The 8,145-nt window shown below is 52.6% G+C and overlaps 1 protein-coding gene across 1 annotated transcript in view; it reads right to left on the bottom strand.

The window, feature by feature from the left end:
- Nucleotides 1-8,145, bottom strand: part of LOC103265826 (pyruvate carboxylase, mitochondrial) — a gene marked incomplete at its 3' end in the record, with an annotated part of 101,555 nt that overhangs the window by 93,085 nt on the left and 325 nt on the right. Inside the window, exon 2 of the mRNA XM_021715226.1 lies at nt 1,443-1,481. The remainder of the gene's footprint in view (nt 1-1,442; nt 1,482-8,145) is intronic.

Here is an 8,145-nt window from a genome sequence, read left to right on the forward strand (position 1 = left end):
CAAAAAAAAAAAAAAAAAAGAGGAGGGGAGGGTGACAAGTTTAGATCACAGATCCTTAGTTATGGTCACTAGGCAAAGCTCTGGGGAGTCAGCAGGGCCCTGGGAACTAAGGGGCCGGAGCCAAACAAGTTTTGACACATGAGATGACCTAGAAGGTGACTGACTTTTCCTTCCTATTGATAGATTTTGGGAAGACATTAATAAAAGATGACAATCTGAAAAAAAAAAAAAACCAGGATCAGCATCTTGGATTCCGCTACCCAGGCTTCTCTGGGCTTCGTTTTCTTTGGCTCCATGAGATACTCGGGTGGGGTGACCTCCCCCACCTCTCCAGGTAGGAATGCAAGTAAGAGAAATCATCTTCAACCCTATCAACCAAGCATTAGGGAACAGGGCAAGCAGGGTGGTGGGAACTCTGGAAGGTGCAGTTTACCAGGTACAGTCATGTCCACCCTGGGCCCATCTGTCCCTGCTCAATCAGCTTCTCCAAGCAAGCTCAACTGCAGAGCAGAAAACGGCCACTGCTGGCCCACACCTGGGGCAAAAGAGGAAACCAACTCTGGTCACAAAGGGTCCCTAGAGAAAAATCCCTACATGATGGCTGGAAAGTCAAGAAAAAGCCCCACACCCAGGAATCCCCGCTCAGTCTGGACATGAGCTCTGGGGAAAGTTGTCTCTGAGTCAGAATTCCCAGGGCAGCAGGTGGCCTGAAGGGAAGAGCATTATCAGTGTCGTAAATGCGCAGAGAATGCCTGGCTGGCTGGCTGGCTGGCTAGGTTGTTCCCGCAGAGCAGTGGAGGGAGGTCAGACTGGACGATCAGATGAGCCCAGCCCAGAAGGCTCTGGAATTTGGGCTCAGGAAATGCAACTGGATCCCCCAGACAGGCACCTGCAATCAGGGAAGTCCTCATCAGAGGAAACCTTAAAAGCAGGTTACACAGGGCAGTGCTGCCTGACCAATATATGGGAGAGGAAAAGATGAGACCACCTTCACCCTCGTGTCCCTGTGGCTGGTAAAGGCTGAGTGTTATCCTCTGGGAACATGTGTGTTTCTATAACCAGCTGGCAGCTGCCTGCTCTCCACGCTGACTCAAGGGGTCTTCTCAGAGGCTGCCTAGGCCCAGCAAGTCTTCCTGGAGGTCCAGGGAGGCCTTACCACCCTCTCTGCCCAGCTTCCCAAGCCACACCCTTCCAGCAGCAGGGCCGCCTGCTAAGCCTGGCCAGCTGCCAACAGGAGTCAGCAGGGAGCCAGATGTCACTTTCCTGCAAGAGAGACCAGGAACAGACAAGAATTGCTTAAACAGATATTATCCAAAGATCACAGCGTGGTCTTTTTTATTGATGGAGCGTGAGCCCTGACGCGCCAAACTGCTAGCACCCACAGCTGCGCCTGGGAAAGACCCCCACACATCCATTGGCCTGGATTCAGGCAGAGGACTTACCCTTAGTGTTCCGTCAGCTCTCCAGAAGGCAGGCGCTATCTAAAGTAAAAGAAAAAAAAAGTGTCATCCTCATTTCTCCCAGCACTCCCCAGAGAACTTAGCAGTGGCAAGAACATAGATTTGGAACCCAGAGAACCGTGTCTTGGTTTTTCGCTCCGCCAGGGGAGTCTCTGGTAAAGAGAGCACCGGGCTCTGTTGTCCAACTTCCTGGTCTCCACCCTTGCAGCCCTGCTGCCCACTCCTGTAACTACTCATAGCTTGTTTCCTCGTCTGTAACATGGGAATAATAATGAGGGCACTCCCTAGAACCCTGGCACTGGCACCATGCCTGGCACAAAGGGAACACACTAGGACTTCAGCCGACAGGTTTAGTAGGAAGCATTTAAGTAAAAGCCTCTTCTGGTACCTACCACACAAGAACAAGAAGTTCTAGAAACTGTTTTTGTCAGCCATGCGTGGTGGCTCACGCCTGTAATCCCAGTACTTTAGGAGGTAGAGGCAAGAGGATTACCTAAACCCATGGGTTAGAGACCCGCCTGGGCAACTTGGAGACCTCATCTCTACAATAAATCAAAAAATTAGCCGGGCGTGGTGGCACATGCCTGTGGTTCAAGCTACTTGGAAGGCTGAGGCGGAAGGACCACCTGAGCCCAGCAGGTCGAGGCTGCAGTGGTCATGAGTGTGCCACTGCACTCCAGCCTAGACAACAGAGTGACACTCCGACTCAAAAAAAAAAAAAAGAAACCGTTCTTGTCTTATCTGAAGTGCTCTCTCTTCCTGCCCACTCCTGCCAGCCTCAGTCCCCCTTTCTCCTCAGAGCTGTCTCTAATCTTTCGGAAGTTACCCCCTCTGAATACAGAGTCTGGTTCCTGTCTCACTCTTCAATTTGACACTAATGAACCACTGTCTTACGTGACCCGAGATGTGTCTTCTATTTCCGGGCTATTTCCCCAGATCCTTCCCTGCAGAGCTCCCCGCCTTGCCAGTAAGAGCACACTCCATGCTTAGGCCCACAGGAGCCCACACCTGGTAATGTGCAACCACTTTTCAGACTTCACCACCTGCTTATTTTCAAAAGGTCACACCTGTCAGACAGTTCTAGCCACTGGTCAATAGACAGCAGGATGGAAATGCAGGCCAGCAGGCCAGCAAGCCATCAAAGCAATCAAATCCATGTTCAAAGAAAACCAGTGGCCCTGGTAGACTACGTCAAGGCTGCAACTGAGTATCTCGGACACTCAATTCAATTAAACATTTATTGAGCATATGCCTTCCACGCCAGAACACTCAGGCTCTGCCCCTCAAGTGCCAGAAAACATGTTGCTGTGGCTAGCCAAAATAAGGGGGAAATGGGATGACTTTTTTTTTTTTTTTTGAGTTGGAGTCTCACTCTGCCGCCCAGACTGGAGTGCAGTGGCCGCTCCCAGCCACCGCAGCCTCACCTGCTCCAGCAGGCGTTCCTTCCACCTCAGCCTTCCAAGTAGCTGGAACTACAGGTGCACGTTACCACGCCCAGCTAATTTTTTGATTTATTGTAGAGATGAGGTCTCGCCAAGTTGCCCAGGCAGGTCTCAAACACGCGGGCTCAGGCAATCCACTCACCTCAGCCTCCCAAAGGCGTGGGATTACAGGCTGAACCACCGAGCCCAGCGGGATGACTTCTGAGAGGCACTCAAGCAGTGAGCCGGCGAGCCCAGGCCATTCCCTGGCCCTAAGACTCCGGGCAAGTGATTTCGCCCCTGTGTCTCATGTGTGCAAGTGTCTCATCTATAAAAGATGGTCTAACAGTACCTTTGTGATAACCATGAGACAATACACATACATAAGGTACTTAGCAAGGTTCCTGTCGCCACACGGTGAACGCTCATAAAGGTTGGCTTCTATTGCTAACAATAATAAATCATTATTTATCATCATCATCATCATTTTTCTTTTTTTTTTTGAGTCAGGGTCTCATTCTGTCGCCCAGGCTGGAGTGCAGTGGCATGAGCAAGGTTTACCACAGCTTCGACCTCCTGGGCTCAGGTCATCCTTCCATCTCAGCCTCCCTGTAGCTGGGACTATAGGTATGCATCACCACACCTGATTAATTTTTTTTTTTTTTTTGAGTTGGAGTCTCACTCTCTCACTCAGGCTAGAGTGCAGTGGGATGCTCATGGCCACCACAGCCTTAACCTGTTGGCCTCAGGTGATCCTTCCACCTCCGCCTTCCAAGTAGCAGGAATTGCAGGCGTGCACCACCACACCCGGCTAATTTTTCTTGGTTTATTGTACAAACAAGGTCTCACCAAGTTGCCCAGGCTGGCCTCAAACCCATGGGGCTCAGGCAATCCTCTTATCTCAGCCCCCCAAAGTTCTGGGATTATAGGCGTGAGCCACCACACCCGGTCTAATTTTATAAATTTATTTGGTACAAGTAGGTCTCGCTAAGTTTCCCAGGCTAGTCTCGAACCCCTGGGCTCAAGTGATCCTCCCACCTCGGCCTCCCAAGTGCTGGGACTACAAGCGTGAACCACTGCACTTGCCCATCATTATTATTAAGAGAGTGAGCCAAGCCAAACTGAACAGATCTGGAAAAGCTTAATAAAGGAAAGCCCTGAGTCTTGAAGAACTTAATGTTGACAAGATAAGAGGAAAGACCCTGCAGAAAACAAAGTCACCAAGAACAAGAGCAGAGAGGGACACCAAGAAGCAAGTCTAAGAGAACAGGGAAGACACATGAGGGCTGAGGCAGAAAAGGATGTCTTGGGGTCAAATGGAAGAAACAGTCCAAATGGCAGAATCAAATTAGAGAGTCTCGAATGCCAAGATGAGGCAAGCTTTTCTTTTGACGGGTGTGTGTGTGTGTTGGAATCCCACTCTGTCGCCCAAGCTGAAATGCAGTGGCACGCTCACATCCACCACAGCCTCGACCTGTTGGGTTCAGGTGATCCTTCCGCCTCAGCCTTCCAAGTAGCTGGACCCACAGGTGTGTGCCAGCATGTCTGGCTAATTTTTCGATTTATTGTAGAGACAAGATCTCGCCAAGTTGCCCCAGACTGGTCTCAAACCCCTGAGCTTAGGCAATCCTCTCGCCTCCGCCTCCCAAAATGCTGGGATTAAAGGCGGAGGCCACCGCACCCAGTTAAGGCAAGCTTTTCATTCACTAAGAGGAAATGGCTTGTTCTTTTGTCATTTCCACCTCTCACTCTCAGGCTCTGCTCCTCTGGCAAAGTATCCACAGCTGAGACTAGAAGGCAGCTAGGAGAAAGAGGCGGAGGGATGAGTCAGGCTCAGGTGAGCCTTCAAGGTGTGCGGGCAAAATGCTGGACTTCTACTAAGGACACCTCTGGATGAGAAACTTGTCCCGAAGCAGCCACTTCTGGGATAAGAGACAAGGGGTCTGGTTCTGAAACGAGCAACTGGGAGGCAGCCAGAGAGAAGAATCCACACTAATCCTCAACAAAAATGTTGACCCGATGAGACACCCAGCTCATGCGGAAAGGTGCTGGCAGGAGACAGGGACAGGCTGGGGGCCTGCCCAGGACTTCCAGAGTCACTGACACACTGCCCACAGTTATCCCTGCTGTCCCCAAACGCGATTCCTTTCCATGCCCCACAACTTCCACCCTTCTTTCCTCACTGGTTTCCAAATTGAGCCACTTTCTACAAATTCACCCAAAACACGTATGAAGCACTTACTCGGTCCCGGAACTGTAAGGGGCTGCAAGGGCACAGGGAAGAGGAACACAGAGAGAGCACTGTGCCATGGAATGAGAGACGAGGGTCTAAGGCCCTACCACTGGTCCCAGAGCCTCTGGGAGTGGTGTTGGGAGGCCAGGCGCTTAGCACAGCACCCAGGACACTGAAAGTGAGAAAGGGACAAAGAAGAAGCCAGATTAAAAAAAAAAAAAAAAAAAAGCAAACCACCTGTACTGGTACATGAAAGGCAGGAGGAACCCACCGTGGGCTACGGGAAAGCCTTCCTGGGCAACTCTGGAAGTGAGAACCACCACAGGAAGGGCCGACCAGGCTACAACAGGCTTCAGGAGAGAGAAAAGAGAAGGCATAGTGGGTACAGGAGGGCAAACTGAGGAAACTTTGGAAGGCAGCCGAAATTAATTCCAAAAAGAGACACAGAGCAACTGTCTGGACAAACTCCTTCCCTAAGGGCAGGGCACGGAAGGGTGAGGCAACCATTAGGACAGGCTGGTGGCTCTCAAGGCCTCACCAGAACACTGTGGGCCACACCGCCTGTAGCTTGGGCCAGCAGCTGGCCCTGGAGTCCCACACCAAAGCCCCAGCAGCCTTGGGATCCCATCTTCCTCATGCTGGCTTCCAGTCAATGACTGACCTGCGCCTTAGCAAATCCCAGTGTCCTCACCTGCTTATATGCCCTGTCATATAAGGACAACCAAGTTTCTCACACCCACTTGTAAAGTATTATCCCCGCCCCACCCCCATTCTCCTCCTACCTTCCTCAGCCTTCCTCCTGCAGGTTCTAGCTGCTTAAAACCTCCACAATAAAATCTCTCCTCCAGACCGGAGGCAGTGTCTCAGGACTGTAATCTCAGCACTTTGGGAGGCCGATGCAGGAGGAGCCCTTGAACCTAGGAGTCTGAGACCGGCCTGGGCAACATAGCGAGACTTTTCTAAAACAAAAAATTTTTTTTTGAGTCTGTTGCCCAGACAAGAGTACAGTGGCATGCTCATGGCCACCGCAGTCTCAACATCCTGGGCTCAGGCAATCCTTCCCTTAGTCTTTCAAGTAGCTAGAACCACAGGTGCAACCACCATGCCCGGCTAATTTTTTTATTTATCGTAGAGCCGAGGTCTCACCAGGTTGCCCAGGCTAGTCTCGAACCCCTGGACTCAGGCCATCTTCTCGCCTCCGCCTCCGCAAGCCCAGCTTCTAAAAATATATATGTGTGTGTGTATATATGTGACATATGTCATATACACATATATATATTTTTTGTTGTTGTTGAGTTGTAGTCTACTCTGTCACCCAGGCTGGAATGCAATGGTGTGCTCATGGCCACCCCAGCGGCCACCTGCTGAGCTCTGGTGATCCTTCCGCCTCAGTCTTCCAAGTAGCCGAAACTACTGGCGTGCCCTACCACACCTGGCTAATTTTTTTTTGGAGAGACGAGGTCTCCCCAAGTTGCCCGGCTGGTCTCAAACTCGCGGGCTCAGGCAATCCATTCGCCTCGGCCTCCCAAAGTGCTGAGATTACAGGCTAAGCCACAGAGCCCAGCCTAATTTTTGATATGTTGTAGAGACGAGGTCTCCCCACGTTGCCTGGGCTGGTCTCAAACTCGCCAGCTCAGGCAATCCACTCACCTCGGCCTCCCAAAGTGCTGGAATTACAGGCTGAGTCACATCGAGCCTGGCCAAAAAAAAAAAAATTTTTTTTTAATCTCTCCTCCATTATAATAAAACCTTCTCTGCTCAATCCTAATCACTGTTTCTCTGCTGCCGGCGGCACTTAAAAAAGGCCCACCACTCACCTCCTCCACGAAGCCTTCCCAGATCCATCCCCTTCCAGTCCGTTTCTCCTCTCCCTGGCTTTAGCGTGTGGTTTGCCCTGATTTGCCTGTCTCTACTCCACTTCCTCTCCCATGTCCGCCTTGGGGCGATTCCTCGCCCACAAGGCTGTCTGCAAACATCTGCGGCATGCTGACTCGCTGCTTAGGTCCTGTTTATCTTTCTCTTCCCCAATCAGTTTGTCAGCAGTCGTAGGGCAAGGATTAACCTCAACGCCCACATCTCTGGGCACCCAGTTTAGGGTGCTGCCCTCGGGTAGGTGTGCAAAAGAGTGCGCTGAAGAGCTCGCCAGTAGAGCAGGGCGAGGGCACAGAAAGCTGTAGCCGCCAGTGAATGGCAATGCTGAGCACATCCACAAGAATTTGCATCACATACAGGGAAAGGGTGACATGGGGGAGGCCAGCCAGGGCTGCTGGTGGCAGTGGGTAAGGGAGCAACTGAGAAGGCGCGTGGCAAAGACTCTGAAGGCTCTAGGTTCTGATCCAGCAAGTGTCAGTACTTCTCCAAGCCTCCGTTTTCTCAGCCGGAGAATGGGAATCATGGTCCCCGGCCTATTCCCGCAAAACGAAGACACACTCAGCCGTGCAGGAACGTCAAAGCTGCCAGGTACCCAGGACTTGGCCTAGCTCCCTCTTGTGAAAGATGAGGAAAGAGTTCCCCAGAGGTGAAACAACTTGCACAGAGTACACAGAGCGAGTCATGCTGGGAGAAACTTGCGTGGCAAGTCCACGGAGCCAGGGCTTCCGACGCTGTGCCCAGGAGGGCATTTCCCAAACGCACTTGGTCAGCTACCAAAAGCTGCAGAAATAACGGGCTGAGCCCAGCCCCACCGCCCAGCCCAGCGGCCTCGGGCTTCCCCGTCGGAAATCAAAGCGGAGGATCCTGCGGGAGGCGGCTGGGAACCAGAAAGAAAACCCTCGCCTCCGCGCCACGGCTTCCATCAGAGCTGAGCCGCATCCAGCACGAAGGGGACCGCCTGGGCGGTCGCGGTCCCGGTCCCGCCAGACTGGGGTTCGAGCCCTCAGGGGCCCGGCGCGAGGCGTTTGAGGGCTGCGAGCGTCAGTCTTCCCATCTGCAAAACGGGCCCGAGAGCGGGAGTCAGGCCGCCGGCGGTGGCCAGGAGGGCGGGGCGGGGCGGCGCCCGCGCGGGAGGGATGCTCGCGGGGCTGCGGGCCCG

Source organism: Carlito syrichta, unplaced genomic scaffold, assembly GCF_000164805.1.
Source record: "Carlito syrichta isolate Samal-C Ts95f unplaced genomic scaffold, Tarsius_syrichta-2.0.1 Scaffold306867, whole genome shotgun sequence".
Taxonomy (NCBI): Eukaryota; Metazoa; Chordata; class Mammalia; order Primates; family Tarsiidae; genus Carlito; species Carlito syrichta.